The following is a 23412-nucleotide window of genomic DNA, read 5'->3' as shown; positions in this document are numbered from 1 at the left end:
TTAAACATTCTCACCTCAAACACACATGCGCAAAGAGTTAACTATGTAAGATGCATGTGTTAATTATCTTCAACTTGGTAATCATTTCACAGTGTGTGTATATATATATATATATCAAATTATCAAGTTTACTTTAAATATATACAATTCTATTTGCCAATTATTCCTTAATAAAGCTAGAAAAAAAGAAGATTAAAAATCTCACAGCTCAAAGCTTCTACATGTAGTTGTCAGGGATCTGAACAAAGTAACACAAAGCAATCACTTCTGCTTGAGGGAGGCAAAGAAAATGATCAATTTAGAGACATGAATTCTAAAAAACATTTCTGGACATTTGATTTTAATTTTCCAAAAATATTTTAAAACGTGTGATAAAACTTCAACAGCTTTTCCTCCAAAAGTAATACCAACCATTTTGTGGCACCTCCACCCCCAACTCTTTTTATTTAGTAATTTTGTGTGCTATATAATGGTTTAAGATGGTAAAGTTAAGTCATAGGTATGTTGCTAGTGTAGGGATGTATGGAGCAAAATGTTGAAGATTCCGCTGGTATTAAAATAAACATGCAAGGTATATTACTATGTATTCCATGAGGCTCAGTGTATATTCATTTAATGTTATGCCCTTTGCATTTGAAGAGAGCCCATAAAAATCATAAATTTTATATAAATATATAAATACATATATATATTTCATTAAACTATGTTTTAAGATGTTGTTCACTCTCTTATCCATAGGTCCTCGTTGGAGAACCTAAGTCAATTTTCAACTGTTCATTTGTAAGCTAAATTTGTCTTTGTGGACTGAATTACATGCTTTCCTGGGCAAAACAAAGACATAAACAAATGCACATTAAACTCAACATGCTTTGCTTTTTGCCTTAACTTCCAGGGAATTTAGAGATAATGTTAGTGTCAAATTTTTAATGAGCATCTTTATCTTGATGCTTGGTGCTATCTATCTTCTTTGTAGAATCTAGAACCTAATAGGTGGCCAGAGAGTTGGAAATAGTTGAGCGTAAACTTCACAATTCCCAAACCAGATATCCAGGTTAGTCACAATGCACACTTCTCCCCTTATCTATCCCTCCATAGCAAGCCTGTCCTTAATTTGCTTCCCACTTCTCTCTTTCTACCGCACCCAGAGTTTAAATTTGGCTAAAATCTATTTAGAGTAGAAAATATCTTCTCTGGGTGTTCATAAAAGAGGATAGGTTCCTTTTTAATTTGCAAGTATTGGCCCAATCTTCCATTTTCATTCTAGGCTAATTCTCAACATATAAATACCTATTTTTCATTTATTCATTTATCCTTTATTTGTTCACTTACATTTTTTACTTTACTGTATGTCACTGCTAACAATAGCAATGAAGAAGACAAAATATATTGCTTTGAAGAATTGACATTTCAGTTAGTGGAAACATTAATCAGATGGAATTTTGGACTTTGAAAGTACTGTGGAGATAAAGCATGGCAGGGGGAATAGGAAGTGTCAGACAGGGAGGGATTTGTAATTTTGAGTAGGGTAGCCAGAGGAGGACTAATTAAGAAGGAGATAAAGGGTTGGCCATGAGGTGGGGTGGAAGAGGGAGGATTTAGGATCATTTTCCAGGATCTGGCAACAGTCTAATTATAAAAGCACTGAGAGGAATGCTTATCCAGACTGCTCAGGACATAACAAAAAGATTGGTGTGGTAAGGAGAAACAGAGTGAAGAGGGAGTACTCAAAGGTGAGTACATCTCAGGGAAGAGCAGCAACGGGGCAGGTCACGTGAGGCATCTGTACAGATTGGGGATTTTACCCCAGGTTGGATAGAGCCACTGAAGAGTTTTGAGCTAAAAGTATTTCTCTGACTCTCTTTTATAAAAGGGTGTTAGGGGAACAAGTATGGAAGCAGAAACCCTATGGAAGATTTTGCAATAATTTGAGAGAGAGACAGAGTTGATTCAAGACAAGGTTTGGAGTGGGGGTGGTGATAACTGGTCAGATTCTGGATCTACTTAGATGGTAGATCCAACAAGATTTTCTATACAATTGAATATGGGGCATAAGGAAAATAGGTTAAAAACGACCCCAACATTTTTGTCTTGAGCAACTGGAAGGATGGAATTGTTATTAACCCAAATAATAAAGACTGTTGGAGGAGGAAGATTTGGCAGAGAATATCAGAAGTTCATTTTAGATATATATGTTTAAGAAATTAAAGTAAAAATTCAGAGTAGGCAGTTGGATATATAAGCCTATAGACAAGTAGTACAGGGAAGAGATATGGGTGGGAGTATAAATCTATGAGCGTTCTGTATAAAGGTAGTAAAAGATGAGCATTATTTTCTCCTTTTTGATGCTTTTCCCCAGGAGCAATACGTCCTAAAAAAAAAACGTGGCCTCCCCTTTATCAATAAACTGTTTTAGGTTGACTGAGGTTTAGTGACAAGATAGGAACTGATTTCTCTCCTCCTTTTTATTATTATGATGTGTTCAACAAAAGTAGTTTACATTCCTTTCAAAGGCAGAGTATACAATTTAATGAAGAAGAAACACATTCTATTGTTATTAAGTTAGATGTATGGTGACGTTTAGAAATTTTTCACCAGTGGGCAGGAGTCCAAAGATACTTCCACTCACTGGCTCATTGATTGAGCCACTCATTCATTAATAAATGACACTTATTAAACACTTTCTCTGTGGTGTGGAATTCATGGGATTTGGTGAGGGATTATGTAAAGTGTGAGGGACAAGGAAGATTGAGAGACTCTTCTGAGGTGGCCAGCTTGGGTGAATGCTGGTACTATTAACAAAGACAGAAATAGCTGGGAGAAGAAGCAGGGTAATTGAATTTGTATGCAAAGTAGAGTTCAGTTATATGCATCTTAAAATCAAAGATATTAGAGATTATTCAAATAGATTATCTTCTATCTTTCTTTGTTAGACTGAATCTTTCTTAATTTTTAGATCTCAACCTAAATCACTTCCTCCTACTTTATTCTCTTTGTGTCCTGTTTTTTTTTTTTTTTTTTCTTCCTTGCTGGCAGTACTGTTATTTGGTTACATTATTATTTTTTTCTTTTTTTACATACTTAATATATGGCTCCAGTACTGGACTTTAAGTTGTAAGATGGTGATGACCATGATTATTTTGTTCCAACTAATAACACAAAATTCCTGGATGTATAAGTCATCAACAAGTATTTGTACAATAAATGACTAAAATATATGTTTGAAGAGTTTATAGCACATTGATGGCAAATGAAGGCTGTGATAATATTGAAATTTCTAAGGATAATGCAGAAGAGGACCAATGAAATAATTTGAGGAAGCTTCAACATCAGAGTCAGTAAAGAGACGACTCATTAACATTTCAGAAAACAGAAAAAATGAAGTACCCTGAAACCAAATGAGGAAAGTATTTCAAGAACTACACTTTTATTTTTCCTTTTCTGGTTCGAAGGAAAGCAAAAATCACACTCCAATTCTTGATCTTTATTTTTGTAAAATAAACAACACACAAACCAAACAAAAACAGTCTCTTAAAATTTGTTATTTTGGCCTCCCTTCTTCTGATAAACTCTACGAACTAAGGATATTGAGTGTATTTTTAAGTACATTTCTAATGTTTCTTTTGCATTTAGGATATATCACTTACTTGGTTTGAAATAATGATCTTTTCTTAAACCAAAGTCCAATATAATTAAACTATAAAGTACATATGTTTGTGTGTCTTTGTGTATGTATTTGTGTATGTAAATGTGTAGGAGGGTGTGTATGTGTGTTCATGTGTGTTCTTTTAGGTTAAGCGAAGATTTGAGTCATGAAAATATTTCTTGAGTTCTACGTAGGTCCACATAAGAGAGCTCAGAAAATATAAAGTACATAGGACCTAAATGTACTGATTAGAAGATCTAAATGTCACCAGGAATGACCCACGGAGTGAATAATTTGTTTCCCTAGGAACATATGGAATCCACTGACTTCAGGAAATATTTTCAGAGCGCACACATATTTCTTCAAGACGTTAACATCCCAGGGGAGGAGGAGGAATAAAAACATGACAGGGAGTAATTTAAAATGGCAGGTACTGCAGTTTTCTTTTCCTGTGCTGGAAACCTGATATTTGATACGAATGTAGATGATTTTCTTATGATTGCTATAAAAAGTTGATACTATTCTTTCCAAAATCCTCTAAGATTTATTTTTTCCTCCTCCTTTGTGGAATTTTGTTGTTTTTGAATGTCTTAGATTGTGGGTACAAAGAAATCAAAACATTGCACATTATTTCTTATAATGTAACCACAAGAAAATGCAAATGCTGAGGCTCTGATTCACAAAAGAATATTGCCTATTAGTTACGGTATGGTTCAATGGGAAAATGGAGTCCAAAATTAAATTATATTTCACTAGACTGTAACACAATCAAACCTTGATTTTTGTGCATCAGTTATGTTATTTCCCCTTTTAATTTTAATCTTTTCAACATTTTTTATAAGATTATAACACCTCAGGAGACTTAAATGCTGGACTTGAACACAGACAACCTAGGTTCCAAGTCCCATTTGCCACTAATAAGATATGTGACTGGGCAAATTACTTAAATTCTCTGAGTTTCATCTTCCTTGCCTATAAAAGAAGGATGACATTATCCATTCTAGAGATTACTGTGAGGATTAAATCACAGAATGGAAATGAATAAATGTGAGTTTTTTTCTTTCTTTGCTTCCAAATGCCCACTCTCTGGTGGATGTTGCAAAGGCTTGAATTGCTGAGTACATTATCCACAAATCCTGGAGAACATAATCATCTACGGGGATCTGAGTCTGGAAGGCAACATTTTGTAGAAAATAATTGTCAGGATGACTTACATGAACTTGATCTTCCTTTTCTGAAATTAATCTTTGTTACACCATAGAAAGATGGTTCCTGAGTTTAGATACCATGGACTTCATCTTGGGACACAGATTTTATGACAACGGCTTTTTAAATGATGACCCACAGGAAGAAATACATCTTATATTGCAGCCTATTACTTTCATTCATATGTATGTCTGTCTTACAAGTATATGTACACCTGAAACAAAAGTTTCGTAAAATCATAAGTATCTTTGCTATATGTGTATCACTTTGATCTTTTCTATTCTTTTCTATTTCATTATTTTAAAAAATTCTGGTTACTATCTAGTAATTTGATTTCAGTATCTACTAATGAAGCGCCATCCTGTAGCTTGAAAACCTTTTTTCTTTTCTTTTTACTTCGTATAGGAAGTACCTTTGTAACAGAGCCTTTTGTCTAATTGCATTTCTACAAATAGCATCTAATAAGTTTAAAATTTACAAGATTTTTGGCAATCACCTTATTAGCATTCTTTCACAGTCTGAAAGGTAACATTATTTTTGGACACAAAAGTCATCAACCATCAAGGTCTTCAAGTTCCAACCTTATTAAGGCAAAACCTAAGTCACCTGTCCTCTAATGCTAGTGACATTTACAAGCTAGTTGTGTTTGTCCACTGAGCTTATTCTCTGGTTGGGGCTGTGGTCTAAATAATAACAGGAGGCTCCATACGGGGTTGGCCTCATGGGTTTACACCCGGTGCAGGTCAACAGACTTTGCCTTCAGAAGGGCCCTGTGTTTAATTTAATGCTCTGTTGTCACATCTTCAATTCTTAAACATTTTATTTTAGAACTAGTGTGTTATAAGCAGAATTTGATGGGTAATAGAGTATGCACATGAGCAGAGATGATATTAAGCAGTGTATGTGACTACCAGTCCTTGCCAGCCCTTTTGCATATGGCCTTTGTGAACATCCCATCAACATAGAACCCCATTAGATTCACAATGTGCTGGTGTAGAGAAAGCCTTGAGGCAAATACAAGGTGATAGTAGGTAATGTCATAGAAGCTGCTTTGTTATGGAAGGAAAAGGAAAGGTAAGGCAATCCATAGTTCCTTTCCTTTCAGTCCTTCCTCATGCCCAGGTAAGCTGCAAATAGAAAGTTGGTAGACTGTATGCATATCAAGAAGTAAAACAAAATAGTTGTTATTACGCAGTTTTATCCTTTGTTTTAGCAGCAAGAAAATACATATACACATACAAGCTACGTATAGAAATTGTATAATTCCAACGACTCTACATGAGAGTTAGATTTTTTTATATTTGCACTTAAAACTGGCATTGCACAACATGAAACTAGTAGTAAAATTTATAACAATTTAAAATTTAATGTTCTTTACTTAGGATGACATTAAATAGAAAGTAAAAACACTATGACAATTTAAAATAGAAAACTCAAAAGAAAGGGACAAGCTTTGTATTATGTACATTTATGGCATTTTTTTCTGCTTTATGAACAAGGAATTCCACGTTTATGTTTTATGCTGAGCCCTGCAAATTATGTAGTTACTCCAGGCGCTTGCTCTCTTGTGCTTTCTCTCTCCCTCTCTCTCTCTATGTATGTATAATATGTTATATATAGTCTACATATATTATTCTATATATAGAATATATTCTCTATACATTATATATTATATATAATACATATTCTATATATTATATTTAGAATATATTTTCTAAAGTTATATAATAATTATTATAATTGGTAAGTATTTCATAAATGTATTATGAATAATGTATATTTTATATAATACATATTCTATATATATTATATTTGGAATATAAATATTCTAAGTTATATAATAGTTATTGTAACTGGTAAGTGTTTTGCAAATGTATTAAGACATAAGAAGGAAAAGCCTAAAATACTGTGAAGGAATAGAATAAACTATATAATAAACTATATCTGAACTGCTAGTATTAATTCAAGAACAACTTCAGACTTCTACTTTTCATAAGTTTTACATCCCAGTAGATGCTAGTATTGTGTGAGGCAATAGAAATATAATAAACATTGGCCTTAAGGAGTTTCCATTCTATAACAAGTGTTATTTGTTAGTTGTTAATGTATCATAATGGGCAATTATGTTATGACACAGACAGATTCAAGGTGGAGCAAAGATGAAGCACTTATTCTTTTGAGTGTTGGGTGGTGGGGGTGATGGAGTAGTGGGAATCAAGAGCCCTCAAAGCAGCTTTCTACAAAGAGGAATGTGGGAGCAGAAACTGTTGTAGGATTTGAGAAATTGGTGTTTTAAATCATGGCACTTTAAATCAGGTCGATCAAAGCTAGAATCAGTGAACTTTTTTCGCTGTGAAAAAATTTTCAATTTTCCTGTGTTGCCTTTCTCTGGGCTCTAATGAGAATGTTTCCTCAGATCTTATACTCTTTCCTATTGAAACAGAGTTTCTACTAGCTCCTCTTCTGGAAATCTCTTTGAATCACAATTTCACCACCAGCTATTTAGAAGAAACCTCCTGTTAGGTTAGTCAATACTGCTATGTTCACAAAAGTGATAGCAGCATGCTTTGCCTTAGTAAGGGTTCTGTTTGTTTGATTGATTATTGTGCATTATTAGCCAAAGGCCTTATTTCTTTTCTTAAGTTTTATAATGTCCGAAGATATTTATCTCACATTTAATTTCATGTCTTTTAATCTTTAATCACCAGGATTAAATAGTCATTTCTAATTTTTCCTATTAGATTCTAATATGGTAAACAATCCTCATCTACTAAATCTTTTTATAACACTCAACAGATGAAAAAATGTGTTATTTATTTCATTATTTTATATTGTGCTGAATAGCCTACAACATTCCAAGTAATGAAATATTTTCTCTCGATTAATAATGAATTGATATGTAATTACTCTGAGACCAGTGATAATTTCCTTAAGAACTTGATTTTGAGGATTTCCATATTAATTAATGGAATTTTTATCTTAAAAGCTCTTTCAATCTTTTTTTCAGTGTAACATGTTGGTCTTATATTTTACTCCATAGATGCACTGTCTTGCAATTCATGACCTCCTTTTCCTATATTCCCTTTTCCAAATTTCTTAAATCTCACATGGTCCACTGTTGACCTACATACCACTTAGCTGCCCTTCTACGGTGTATTTTCTGAAAAATAATATTTTGTTCTGATTACTGATTTTTATTACCTAAGTTTTACACTTATGTTAATTTATAATTATTGTCTGGTTCCACCCCATGTTTTTGTGTTATTTCCCTTCTTAAAAGTGAGTTTCAGGCTACTTTTAAAACTTGCATAGCTTGATAGATGCCTAGAAAAAAATGTTTTGAATGAATGCATATGTGTCATAAATATTTTTAAAGCAGGCTTAAATTTAATGGGAATATTTTTCTAAAGGTAATGAGAACTCTCTAAATAAATGAACCCATTCCCTTTTGTAATTTTATGAAATAATAATTAAAAGAAATCTTCAGGGAAGCTTGAGTGGCTCAGTCAGTTGAGCATCCAACTCTTGGTTTCAGCTTGGTCATGATCTCAGGGTCGTGAGATTGAGCCCTTTGTTGGGCTCACACTCAGCACAGAGTCTGCTTAACATTTTCTTTCCTTCTGTCCCTCCCCCGCACTCTCTCTCTCTCTTTCTCTAAAATAAGTAAATAAATCTTTAAAAAAATCTTTAAATTGTAGGCAGTGAATTAATAGCACCTATAGAACCTGAATAACCTGGTTACAAGCACTTTAGAAGAGACTCCTTGTCATTAAAGCTTTAGTTTCCTTCCATTGTTTCTGAAGTATGAGACTGTGGGTACAAAAATCAGACACTTATTACAAAAATCCATCACAAAAATTTTATGACTAAAATTATTTCTAATAGCCATCCTTAAAGCATAAGGATTATAATGCCAGTATTAAGGATTTATTTCCTTTTATGATTTTAATGCTTTATCTAGAATCACAAAATAAACCTTACATTATCAAATAAGTCACCAAATAAAATTTCCTAAACTCTGTATAATACTCAAAAGTCAAGAGATGGCACTGTACGTGGGTCTCATCTATTATGATCAGACCTTTGGCTGAGTGCTCTGAACCTGGTTCTGGAGCAGTGCATTATGAGAAGACTGAGGGAAGACTAGCAAACCATGACAAGGAATTAGAACTGGTATCTCTTCTTTCACCTTTTTAGTTTTTGGTCCATGATTTGGAGAAGAATGTCCAGTATGAGAATGGAATGAACTGACTGAGACCTTATGTCTGTACAGCTGCATTTATCAGTAAGAGAGTAACTACACCTTCCTCCAAATGTATGAGAACACATTATCTTATTTGATTGAGGGCAACAAACCAGGGAATTCCCATAGTCTGACCTGTTCTTGAGACATAATATCACAAGAGTGATGTTTCCAGTGCCCAACATACTGTGAACACCCCACTGAACAAAAGACTGTCATCACTAAGTAATATATTCAGAATACGATTGATGGAATCTGACTGAAAAGTATCTCATTGTGCTGTTCTGATTATTCTCAATTTCAAAGCACAGTTGTTTCAACAGGGAGGAGAAATAAAAAACCAACCAAGATCAAATTACTCAATAACTTAGATAACAGGAGGACATGCTGGTGGAATAGACTCAAATAATTCAGATCAAATATCATGTCCATTCTTCTTATATTCATTCCTAACTTAGAGATAAATCACGTATCATAAGTTCATTTGGCCTACATTATCCTATAATAACAATATTTACCATGGTGGTTAGGTTTCTAGAATTGATGCAAAAAACCCACTTGATACAATAAAACATATGCAAGAAGTATAAATATTTACATAAAATGTTTTCAGATTTTCACAATAATATTATGTAAGAAGTGTTTTAAAATATTTCTTGGTAGGTTGTTGCTTGAAGAAATGTACACTTCAAATAGATGAGGAATTAGGAAATTGCAAGTTTGTGCAGGTTTTCAGGTGGATTTAGGGGCATTTTCAAGGTCTTTAAAGATTAGTAGCATTCATATAATTTAGGCTTAATTTTATTTTAAAACTTTCTAAGCTTTTTCTTTCCTTGATACAGGTAGTTCCACAGATGCCCACCTGAATTATCAGCCATGACAATATAATAGAGGTAAAAAGTAGGAAAAAGGGATAATCATTTTTTTTTTCAGAAGAAAAGAAGCCTGTAGTGAAAGATATATATGGGGTAAAGTGACAAAAATGGTATATTTATAGACAAGGGAAAATTACCCAAGATGGAATGATCTTTATTGTCATAAAAAATGAAAATACAGGAATCCCACTGCAGACACAAATTTCCTTAGGCAAAGAGGTAGTTTGTGGGGGAAAAGATGATGAGTCAAGCATTGGACTTAGAAAACGGGGCCAGAATAAGCCAGAAGCAGTCACCAGTACAGGCAAAGAAAGAAAATGGGAACCAGGACCTGGACAGGAGAAAAATTGCATGTGTATAATGAATATAATCAACAGTGGTTTCAAACCCAGCGAGGAAGATGAACTAACTCAAGACAGAAACAATACTCAATTATTAAGTTCTGATTAATAATGCCAGTTACTACATTCATTCATTTACATGCATCAGTATACTTATTCAGAAGAACCTCAATGTGGTATTATGATCATGAAGTTCTGTGTGGTGATATTATTTTATAGATGAGAAATCCAATTTTATGGATGAAAAAATTATGACATAGGGAGGCTAAATGATTTATCTAAGATCATTCAGAGAGTAAGTGGCAAATCAGAGATTTGGATCTAGAAAGTCTGATATTGGGGCCCTCCCTGTTGTATCCAAACATCCCCAAAGAGGATTAAATGGCCTAAACCCAAGACAAGAAGATCTAGGTGTAAGATGATCCAAGGCCTTAGATTGGACTCTGCTGGGGTTTACTTGAGGCTCCTGCTGTCATTGATAACCTCTAATTCCCATGTTTGGGCATCCCAAATGCCTTGAAAATGCCAGGTAACACGTATCAAATCAGATAATTCCCCATCCTAGCCACTAGGTGGTGATTAGTACTATCAACTTAAAAAGAGTAGTTGCTAATATGAGTAGGGTGGAAAAGGACAAAAGATTTGCAGTTCTTCAGGCCAAATTAGGCATTCATTTTGCATTAAGGTGTTTAGTTACTTCTGGTGAGATGAGCAATTATTTTTAATAAGAAAAAAGTAATATAGAAGGGACATATTCTCTCATTCTCTAAGAATTTATTGAGTATCTATTGTGTGCCAATGAAATAGACCTGGGAACACAAAGATAAGAGGTATAGAGTATAATGAGAGAAATAAAAATTAACCACGGTTATATATCAATGTGGCAATTGGCTAGAGATATATACTAGATATGAAATTGAATAGAAATACCCAAAAATGGACCCAGCAATTGCACTGTTGGGGATTTACCCCAAAGATACAAATGCAATGAAACGCTGGGACACCTGCACCCCGATGTTTCTAGCAGCAATGGCCACGATAGCCAAACTGTGGAAGGAGCCTCGGTGTCCAACGAAAGATGAATGGATAAAGAAGATGTGGTTTATGTATACAATGGAATATTACTCAGCTATTAGAAATGACAAATACCCACCATTTGCTTCAACGTGGATGGAACTGGAGGGTATTATGCTGAGTGAAGTAAGTCAGTCGGAGAAGGACAAACATTATATGTTCTCATTCATTTGGGGAATATAAATAATAGTGAAAGGGAAAATAAGGGAAGGGAGAAGAAATGTGTGGGAAATATCAGAAAGGGAGACAGAACATAAAGACTGCTAACTCTGGGAAACGAACTAGGGGTGGTAGAAGGGGAGGAGGGCGGGGGGTGGGAGTGAATGGGTGACGGGCACTGGGTGTTATTCTGTATGTTAGTAAATTGAACACCAATAAAAAAAAAAAAAGAAAAAAAAAAAAGAAAAAAAAAAAAAAAAAAAAAAAAAAAAAAAAAAAAAAAGAAATACCCAAAAATGTGTATCTACATGCATAGTTAGGGAAAGATTATAGAAGTTTTGGTATGAAGATACCAAACCTACATAAAGACTAACACTTATGCTGCAAGATATAGAACAAAGTAGGGCTGTATCAAGGGTATGCATATTATCAGAGTATAAATTATAGTTTTTTCATTTTTAATCACAAAGAATCAAATTATAATCAGTTTTATATGACCACCCCATCACTATTAAACTATATCTGCTTTTGTCCACCAGTCCTTATTTATAGTTTTTCACTTTATATTAATTAAAGACATTGAACTTCTAGAACTTCTGGTCAGATGATATAACCAGCATTATTATGCCCATTTAATAATAAATAGAATGCATAAAACTATATGACTATGAAATGAATCAATATTTTTGGGATATATGTCAATGTGGAAAACAATTAGAATTTTAAGCTAGAATAAGCTTGATTTTCCCCTCTCATTTATTTTTGTGATTTGGAAAGCCTAGATCTGGGAAGCTGAATTTTATAAGATAAGATACAAAATTTGTTCTTGTCATGTCAGTTAGTGCGAAGACTGGTGTCATGTTTGTGGCTTAAGAAAACACTAGAGTTGAGATTATCACATGTGTGATAATATCACAAGTTGGCTCCAGGCCCAGTAGCATCAGAATGTATTCATGTATGATAAGCCTACCTGCCAGAGGTCCCCCAGGGGCAGTTACAATGAGACTTAGTCTTCTTTATTGCTTGGACATCCTGATTTTTATTTCCATATTATAATCACAGAGAATGATTAAATGACTACTTATGTACATGAAAATTAACCTGTTACTTTTAGGGCTACTCAGAATTTATCTAAAAAATTAGACTTTATCTTAGTACATAATTTGACAAAGAAAAACTGTAACCAGTTTTTGTATGCAAACATCCCCAAAGAGGATTAAATGGTCTAAACCCAAGACAAGAAGATCTAGGTGTGAAAAGCTAAAAGGGCTAATAGAATAACTCCATGAGGTTTTGGTTGTGCCAAAGTAGACCCAGAATTTAGTGGAAAAGATGGAAGAATATAAGTTATTTCCATAACAAAAACAGAGAGACTTTATACATCTGTCAGCAGAATGAATGAATGAATGAATGAAAAGATGGAGTCTTATTATATGGACTTTTCTTTTTCTTAATGGGCTGGAGGTGGATGAAGACTAATATACTTTAAGAAATGTCTAATTCAGTTCTATGTTACCTGCCGTGCTGTTGTATTAGCATCACTATCCTCACTGTCCTATCACTACCACCAAATTGTTAGTAGACATCATAAGACAGTGGTCTTATCTGCATGGTGTTTGGCAGAAAGAAATTACTGCCCCTGAACAAAGTTAGATGTGCACGAGAGAAAACGTAAACTAAAAAACACTTCTTGGCTCAGGAAGGATATAAGAAAATTTATTTTTCTAGATTCTGAGGAAACACCCCCCACCCCACCCCGCCCCCTGCAAACTCACTTATATTGCTTTGTAATGCTGATTTGTAGGAGTTCTGATTTTTCAGGAATGCTGCTAAGGTAAGAAATCAGTGAAATAAATTATCTTGAACCAAAGATACTCCCAAGTCACCTGGGAGAAGTAACTAAGAGGACATTTTTACACCGCAGGCCACATGCAGTTAACACAAAGAAAACAATTTCCTCTATAGTGAGCTAACAGTAATAAGTCACAAACTAGATGAGGGGGGAAAAAAAATCCACTATGAAAAGATATGATAGCAGAATTAGGCAACAGAACTTTAGAAAACAGAATTAAGAATACAGGTTAAGGACTGTAAAGTAAATACATGTACATTGATAATATCAACACAGAAAAGAACTATAAAGTGAAATATATTATGAAAAATAATAAGCAGCTTTGAAAAATAACCAAATAGGACCTCTAGAAAAAAAAAACAATGTAATTTATTTATTTTTAATAAAAAGACCACTGAAGGCAGGTTAGGTGCAGTTAAAAGGAGAATCTCTGAACTGGAATACAGATCTGAAAAATTATCCAGAATGCAACACAGAAAAAAATGAAAAACATGGAAGATAGGTTAAGATACTTGGGGGTAGGAGTGAGAGCGATCCAGTATTTATATAGTGTGATAGATGGGACACCTGGGTGGTTCAGTAGTTGAGTGTATGCCTTCAGTTCAGGACATGATTCTGGGTCTGGAGATTGAGTCCCACATCAGGCTCCCTGTGAGGAGCCTGCTTCTCCCTCTGCCTGTGTCTCTCCCTCTGTCTGTGTGTCTCTCATGAATAAATAAATAAAATCTTTTTAAAAAATAAAAATATATAGTGTGATAGAAAAGATAGAGAACTAGAGAAAGTCACGTGTAATGGGCGTATTTCAGTGGGGAGGAGAATGGGGGCTATTCTAAGTACCAGTTCCACTGTGGCAGTGTGAGTTCTCTGTACCTTATTCCTTTAGCAAGTATTAACTCTGGACAAATATAAAAGCGAGCATGACAGGCAAAAAAGATACCCAAACCACCTAAGATTTCTGAAGAGTAAAGAAAAGCAGGCAGTTCATGGAGGAGATTCAAACAAATGTGGTAGAGCGACTGGCATGGGAGGGGAGATGATTTTTTTCTTTTGTCCTGGCTTTGCCCCAAATTCAGACTCAGTCATCAGCAGTGCTGCATGGGCAGCTCACACTTTGGAGGAAATAGTGACATCTTTCTGGCTAACACAAGTAGTTCTCAACCAGGGGGCTTTGTCTGCAGGAGGCATTTGGTAATATCTGAAGACATTTCTGGTGTTAACAATGAGAGGTGGAAGTTGGGGTGACAAATATTCTACCGTGCAGGGACATCTCCCCACAACAAATAATTATTTGGTTCAAAATATCAATAGTGCCAGGGCCGAGAAACCCTAAGGTAGAGCAACCGTGGAAAGGAGCCTTGGCTCTTTGTCTGCGCAAGCCAGAGACAGCAGGGAGAACTGTAGAGGAGAAAGAACCACAGAAGAAGAATCCCTTAATTTAGTATATGAACCCATGTAGAAAAGTTATAAAGCTCAAGTTTAGGATGTATGACATACCCCAAATAATCACACCCAGATAACTACCACCAGGGCAAGAAGTAGGATATTACTAGTGTCCCAGAATTCTCCTGTGTGGAGAAAGAACTTTAAGGAACCCATTTTTCATTATAGACAAACCTGCTTTAACAGTAACCAACTTGGGGTGCCTGGCCAGCTCCGTTGGAAGAGCATGTGACTTTCGACCTCAGGAGTATTGGGTCCTAGCCCACATTGGGCATAGAGATTACTTAAAAGTAAATAAAGTGTTTAAAAAAACCGTATCGACTCATGCTTACTCTTGTTTTGTTTATACCCACATCCAATTTTCTCCCTCCTGTATTATTTTGAAGCAAAACTCAAAATGTTTTATAATTTTTACTGTTACATATATCGTATATATCTCTAGAAGATAAAATATTAATTTTATCAGATAAGTGTAACAGATAAGTGTAATAACATTAAAAACACCTAAGCATTAACTATAATTCCTGAAATTCATAAAAAACTCCAAATGTCTCATAAATGCCATGTAATTTTTAGAGTTTTTGTTCAAATCAAATGCAAACATGTCTGTAAGTTTCTTTCAAACTATATTTCCTCCTAATTGTTTTTTTTTTCTCCCTTGAGATTTATTTGTTTAAGAAATGGGTCCTTCAAGGTTTACTAGTCTGAAGTTTGTTTATTATGTCCCTGTTGCATTTCATTATGTCCCATAGCTTTTCATTGCCCCTTTTCCACTGTATTCCTTATAAATTGCCCCTTGGATTTAAGAGATTGATTAGATTCAGATTCAATTTATTGAATTAATTTTTGGAGGCAAGACCTAATGAAGGTGGTGGTCTTCTTTAGAAAAATATCAGTTCAAGTCCCTGTCCATTTTTTAATTGAGTTGTTGCTTTTTTTGACATTAAGTTCTGTAAGTTCTTTGCCTCTTTTGGATATTAACACTTTATTGGATGTATGATTTACAAGTATCTTCTCCCATTCAGTAGGTTATTTTTTCATTTTGTTGATGGTTTCCTCCACCATGCACAAGGTTTTTAGTTTAAAGTGATCCCATTTGTTTATTTTACCTTTTTCTGTACTTGCCTGAGACAGTCCAGAAAAACATATTGCTAAGCCTGATGTCAAAGAGTTTACTGTCTATGTTGTCTTCTGGGAGTTTTATAGTTTCAGGTCTTACATTCAATTCAAGTCTTTAATCCATTTTGAATTTATTTTTGTATACGGTGTAAAACAGTGGTCCAATTTTGTTCTTTTGCATGTAGGTGTCCAGTTTTTCCAACACCATTATTGAAGAGACTGTCTTTTTCCCATTGTCTATTTTTGCTTCCTTTGTGATAGATTATTAACCGTATATTATTTTTTGTTGCTCTATGTGTCTATTTTCATACAGGTATGACACTGTTTTGATTACTACAGCTTTGTAGTATAGTTTGAAATCAGGAAACATGCTATCTCCAGTTTCGGTCTTCGTTTTCAAGATGGCTTTGGCTATTTGGGGTCTACTGTGGTTTCATGCAAAATTTAAGATTCTTTGTTCTCATTCTGTGAAAAATGCTCTTGTATTTTGATGGGGATTGTATTGCACCTGTGGATTGCTTTGGGTGGTATGGACATTTTAACAATATTAATTCTTCTAATCCATGAGCTTGAAATGTGTTTCCATTTATTTGTATCATCTTCAATTTCTTCATCAGTGGTTTATAACTTTCAGAGTATATGTCTTTCATATCCTTGGTTAAATTTATTCCTAGGTTTTATTCATTTTGATACAATTGTAAGTCAGACTGTTTCTTTCGTTTATGTTTCTGATAGTTCATTATTTCCATATAGAAATGCAATTGGTTTCTGTATGCTGATTTTGTATCCTGTGATTTTACTGAATTCATTTCTTAATTATAATAGCTTTATGGTGGAGTCTTTAGGATTTTCTATATATCATATCAAGTCCTCTGTAAATAATGACACATTTTACTTACACCTCTTCAATTTCTATGCCTTTTATATATTTATTTTAGTGGCCTGATTGCTCTATCAAGGACTTCCAATGTTATGTTGAATGAAAGTGGCGAGAATGGGTATGCTTGCCTTGTTGCTGATCTAGAGAAGACAGTTTGCCTTTTGTCATCTCTCCTTTGCTAATGTCTGTGTCTTTAAAACCATTGTTTTATATATTTTGTTTTGGTTTTTCGGTTGTGTCAGGTAGGAGGCTAAATCTGGTCCACTCCTACTATGTCATCTTGGACAGAATAAGAAGTTGTTTTATTACCTATCAATAGAACTTCATATTTTCTCCTTTACAGAGCTTATATAGATTTTGTTAAATTCATTCCTAGAGGTGAAATGATTGATGTAGGAACTTTTAAACTTTTGTACTATTTTTTAATCATGCATTTATTCAGTAACATTGTTTGAGTGTGACTACCTCCAAGTTTTAATCTAGGTAGTATCCCGAATATAAAGATAAGTCAGAAATGATCTCGGCCCCATATGAGCTAATGGGAAACAAGACATATGAAACAAAGCATATATACCTGCACACTGCACACACAAACTGATCACTGATATACTGATCAAAGACAAGGTAGTTTCAATGAATATTTTGGTAATTTGGTGATTCTTTTGAGGAATCAAGAAGGAGTTTGAAAGATGTGTCATTTGAGCTAATTCTGCAATCTGTATAGATTTTTGTTATAAAATGATGAGAGTAGATGCTCTCCAGGAAGAGAGAATAGCAGAATCAAAGACATCAAACTGTGAAAATTTAAAGTTTTCAAAAGATGCAATAAGTCTTTCAATTTGGCTAAGATGCTAATAATCGAAAAACCTTGGAAAATATGATAGGCAAAGTAGTTTAGTAGCAGATTCAAGGAGACTTGGGTTAAAACTCATTATTTTGAGCTTCATTCTGTGGACAATAAGGACTTATTGAAAAACTCTGCATAGTACAATAATAACCTAATAAATGCATTCCAGACAGAATAGACTGACATCTGTGTGTGAAAAAAAATTGCTCTGTTATACTGAGGAGGACAGGTCATGCATTAATATTTTACTAAGACTTCATTTGAACTCACCCAAATATGTAACAAAGGGAAATTTAATCAAATAAATTCTAGGGTAGAATTAATGTATATTGTTTAGTGAAAAATAATTGTTAGGCTACTAGAATAAAAGCTATCTAAATTATACAATGTCAACTTCAGGGTTTTTTGTTTTTTGTTTTTTTTTTAACCATGTTTGATTCAGATGGGGTGTGTGTGTGTGGAATTAAAATATCATTGAATAAATTTCATCTTTTATGTGTTTCTCTAGCTAAGGTAACTTCTGTGGGTTATTCAGCATCAAAAAAATACCCATCTCAGACAAAAACCTTGACGCATTCTGCACTATATTAATGATATTAAGCATATCATATATGATACTACTTCAATTATTTTGCCTGCTTTATATATAACTATTAATCTCACAGTACTGTCTTTGGTTTCATTAAATAATAGTGCTTGAAAGCTTAAGAAAGATGGCACTCAAGGTAAAACCATCCTCCTTTATCTCTACTGATCTCTTCCACCCCTTTCCTAACCATCAGTGTCCCCTTGGCAGATATCAAACACTCAGAATTGCTTAATGGAGAAAAAAACAAAACAAAAAACAAAACATGAGAATGTCCTAAACTTCCCGAGGAAATGGTACAGGGAAAAAGGATCTTAATCTAAATTTATACCACTTTTAGTTTTGAAGACTGTAAAAAGAATACTCCAGTTTCAAGAAAGGTCTGAGGTTTTGATTGGTTTGTGTTAAATTTTACAACATACTAACAAATAAAGGAGGAAAAAACACATATGGTCATATCAGAAGATGTAGAAAAAGCATTTGATGAAGTTCTTCATCCATTCTTGATAAAACTCATAAAATTGAACTTCTTCAATCTGATAAAGATTATATACATAAAACCTACACCTAACATTATACTTGATGGTGAAATACTTAATCCTTTCTAGCTAAGGAATAGCAAAGGATGTCTGTTTTCACCAGTTCTATTTAACACTGTGCTGGAGGTGATGGCCAATGTATCAGGAGAGAACAAAAGATGTCCAGATTGGACAGGAAGATGTAAACTTGTCATCATTACTTCAACTGATGTAATTGTTTATGTAGAAAATCTGACAGAAGCTACAGAAGTGCTCATAGAAATAATAAGTGAATATATTGAGGCTGCAGGATATAAGATAAATAAAAAACAATTGTATTTCTATATTCTAGTCATAAGCAGTGAGTGACTTAGATAAAAAATAATATTTAATGGAAGCAACTGAAGTGTCCATCAATGATGAAAAGGTAAAGAAAATGTGGCATATATACAATAAAATATCACTAAGAAGTGATTTTTCTCCAAATTGATCTATATTTAAGTTTAATGCAATTATTACCAAAACTCCAGCATGGTTTTTCTTTTTCTGTAGGGATAGACAAGCTTATTCTGAAATTTATACAGAAAGGCACAAACCCTGGAATAACTACAACTGTCTTGAAAATTAATAAAGTAGAAAGAATCACTCTACTCAACCTTAAGGCTAACTAGATAGCTATAGCAACAAAGGTAGTGTGGTATATCCTCACATAAGTCAATGGAAAAGAATGGAAAATCCGGAAATACATTCAAACAAATATGTTCCACTGAATTTTGACAAAGGTGCAAAAACAATTCAGTGGAGAAAGACTAGGATTCAACAGATGGTGCTGGATCAATTGATGGTCTATAAGTCAAAAACAAAACAAAAATAAAACCAAAAAACCCTCCATCTAAACCTCAAATCTTAAACAAAAATTAACTCAAAATGGATCATATACTTAAAGGTAAGACATAAAACTATAAAACTTTTACCAAAAAAAAGGAGAAAAATCTTTGGGATCTAGGGCTGGGAAAAAAGTTCTTGAACTTGATACCAAAAGCACACTCCATAAAAGGAAAATTTGATAAATTAGAATTTATCAAAATTTTAAAAATATTGCTTTGTGAAAGACCCTGTTAAGAGACTGAAAAGACATGCTACATCCCGGGGGAAAGTACTTGTAAATGACATATCTGAAAAAGGACTAGTATCTAGAATATGTAAAGAACTCTGAAGGGCACCTGGTGGCTCAGTCAATTAAACTCCCGACCCTTGTTTTGACTCAGGTCATGATCTCAGGGTCGTGAGATGGAGCCTGGTGTCAGGCTCCAAGTTGGATGTGGACTCTGCTTAAGACTCTCTCTCCCTCTTCCTCTGCCACTCCCTTCACCCCCCACCCCCCGACATAAAATAATAAAATAAAATAAAATAAAATGAACTCTGAAAACTTAACTGTAAAATATCAAACAATAGAATTAGAAAATGGACAAAAGACAAAAGATGTTCCACATCATTACCTATTAGAAAAATGAAGTGAAAACCACAATGAGAAAGATGTCAAATAAAGACTAGTGCCCAAAATAAGAAATTGAGAGTTCAGGTTTATGGATGGAAGATATATTGTGAAAATGTCAATTTTTTTCTGAATTCATTCATCAGTCAACTTTTTTTTAAATAGAATTTCAAAAAGTGACACGGTGCTTTAAAATATAAATGCAAATAGGCAAAGGGACAAGAATAACCAGACAACCTCTGAAGAAGAGCACAAGCTGAAATGAAATTACTCTATAAGACATTAGGACTTATGATGAAGTTATAGTAATCAAAAGAATGTGGCATTAGCACTAAATTGAAAAAATGATAAATGGAATAGAATTAAGATCTAAGAAGTATACTTACACATGTATGGAACTTTAGTAAATGACAGAGGTGTCATGACAAATCAGTGGTCCAAGGAGAGATTGCTCATTAAATAATGACAAAAAGGGGATGCTAGTAAAGAAGATAAAATGAGATCCCTACCACATACCATATACAAAAATTAACCCCAGGTGGTGCAATGAACTGAAAGCTTATGTTCTCACACTCCTCCCTAAATTTATATGTTGAAATCCTAATATCCAAGGGTATTAGAGTGGAGCCTTAGGAAGTTGATTAGATCATGAGAGCCAAGCTCTCTAAGAGATTAGCGCCTTAAAAAAGCCCCCAAGAGTGATCCCTCGCCCCTTCTATATGAGCACACAAGCAGTTGGGTTTTCCCTAAACACTGGATCGATTAATGCCTTAACCTTGGATTTCCCAGCCTCCAGAATTTTGACTAATAAATTTCTGTCATTTATAAGCTACCCAGTTTATGGTATATTGTTATAGAAACCTAAATAGATTAAGGCCCTAGGAAATAAGCTATTTCAGAGAAGAATTTTCAAAAATGTTTCCAATGTTAACCCCTCTCAGATGGAACAAATACTTTTCCCAAATTAAAATAGTTTTACAGAAATCGTTCTTAACTGTATAACTTTCCCTGTTCTGAAATAAAGTGTATTGAAGTCAATTTAATGCACCTTTGGTGTTGGAGGTTCCCTTTTATGAATATGAACCAATGTGATGGATGTAGTGATGTCCGTTAAAGTACTTTAGGGATATTTGTTCTTGTGCTAAATAGCCACGGACTGCTATGTTTTTAGGGCTAATATCCCAAATTCCATACTTTCATTGTTTCCTTCTCTAGTACTGTGTGCTCTGATATTTGTATTTTTTCTGGGAAGGGAGAATTGTACAATCATATTTGATCAGAGTTTTAATGAAATAGTACTTAAATATTTTTCTCTCATGGAAGGATTGCGGTCCTCCTAAAGAGTTGAGTGCATCTTTTTTTGTATGATGAAAACCTTCCTTCTGCATTTGTGATCACCTACGAACATATATAAAATGTTGGATAAGTAGCTAGCAATCAATAAAATAGTAACATTTCAAACGTTTTTGAGTTTAGTTAGAAATTGATGTTACTCTCAGAGTTTTCCTAAAGGATAGAACTATTATGATCTATGTGAGAAATTGGCAGATTATGATATTTCCATTCTACAAAGAACAGAACATTTTCAATTATGGGTTTCTTTTTCTTCTAATGAGACATCATATGATTGCTTTTGATGAAGAAATGAGTGAGGACAATAGGAGGGAATTATGAATTGTATGACATCAGCTTCAGTTTAAACACAAGAACTTAAGGATAATAAACTACTTCAGATTATACGTTGATATTCAGATATATGAAAAATTATTCTCTTTATACCAACTCTTTGCATTATATGGATTTAGAACCTTTGAATATTGATAAATTTTAAGTGATTTTCTATTTGTTGATTTATCGTTCTAAAGCATTTATTTCAATTACAAGAGGAAAAGGAATATTTTTTTTTCCTTTAACATACTTTTCGCATATTGCTACCAAAATAATCTTAAGGGAATGCTGCTGGTAGTTTGAACCAATTTCTCACTTGTGCATTAAACATATTTTTATTAGCATAAATTTATAAGAATATGGAGGAATTCAAATAAAACCAAGTCTAATTATAACAAAAGGCCCTTCTCCTTAATGATATGTATGTAATTAAATTCAACACTGCACTGAGTTCCTAGATTGGCCAAAAAAACAAGCTAGTAACACAAATAATACAATGTATTAGGCAGGATGTTTGAAATATTGTGGGAGTCCAGTGGAAGGAGAGATTAATCCTACTAGAAAGATTGGATATTCTCACTAAGAAATGGTGTTTGAGGGATCCCTGGGTGGCTCAGCAGTTTAGCGCCTGCCTTTGGCCCAGGGCGCGATCCTGGAGACCCGGGATCAAGTCCCTCGTCGGGTTCCTGGTGCATGGAGCCTGCTTCTCCCTCTGCCTGTGTCTCTGCCTCTCTCTCTCTCTCTGTGTGTGACTATCATAAATAAATTAAAAAAAAAAAAAAAAGTCTGTTTAAAAAAAAAAGAAATGGTGTTTGACAGGAATCTGAGAGATTAGTAGGATTTTAAGTTGTAGATACTGGAATAAATATTATTCCAGTAAAAAAAAAAAAAAAAAAAAGAAAGAAAGAAACTCTTGAGATACAAGAATCACGTAAGAGAGAACTTACCAAGGAAACTGAAAGGTACAGGTGAGCTTTTCCGTGGGTAATGTGAGTGTGACAGTAATTTATATCCTCTGTATATACTCATTGTAAAGAAGGTGCTTTATAGGCATGACCATGTTTAATCTTCATGTCGACCTTGTAGTTTAGGTACCATTAGCTGTCATTTAGTGGTGGGGAGTCCCAGGCCTAGAGGATTTTAACGGCCTCCCTGAGGTCACAAGAAGTCAGTGACAAAGTTCGATTAAATTCAGTTTTGCTTAAATTTAGAGTCACTACTGACTCTTCTGGAGATACGCTTTAGAAATTGAAAGTCTGAGCTGAGGTCATATTCTCAGACTAATTATATCCTTATTACATAAACTATATTACCCTGTTCTTCACCATATTTGTTCTCGAGGTATTCTTATGAGCTGGGATTGCAGTGGAAATGAATTAGAGAAACATAACACTCAGAGAAGACGGGGTCAGTAGCAAGATGAGAATGTCCTAGGGTGCATTGCACTGCTAGGCAATGAGAGTTGC

The 23412-nt window shown here is 34.1% G+C and overlaps 1 long non-coding RNA gene across 26 annotated transcripts in view; it reads left to right on the top strand.

The window, feature by feature from the left end:
- LOC144316522 (uncharacterized) overlaps window positions 1–23412 on the top strand; it is a 179274-nt gene that overhangs the window by 40804 nt on the left and 115058 nt on the right. For 18 of the 26 annotated variants that reach the window (XR_013382532.1, XR_013382491.1, XR_013382493.1 and 15 more), the window contains 3 exons: window positions 3950–4073; window positions 9047–9134; window positions 9935–9985. The exons of 2 other annotated variants lie outside the window; for them this stretch is intronic. This is a non-coding gene — a long non-coding RNA (uncharacterized LOC144316522). The remainder of the gene's footprint in view (window positions 1–3949; window positions 4074–9046; window positions 9135–9934; window positions 9986–23412) is intronic. 6 more of the 26 variants (XR_013382522.1, XR_013382510.1, XR_013382483.1 and 3 more) reach the window with 4 other exon arrangements.

Source organism: Canis aureus, chromosome 1 (assembly GCF_053574225.1).
Source record: "Canis aureus isolate CA01 chromosome 1, VMU_Caureus_v.1.0, whole genome shotgun sequence".
Taxonomy (NCBI): Eukaryota; Metazoa; Chordata; class Mammalia; order Carnivora; family Canidae; genus Canis; species Canis aureus.
The sequence above is the reverse complement of the archived record's forward strand: the minus strand, read 5'-3'. Positions and strand labels throughout refer to the sequence as shown.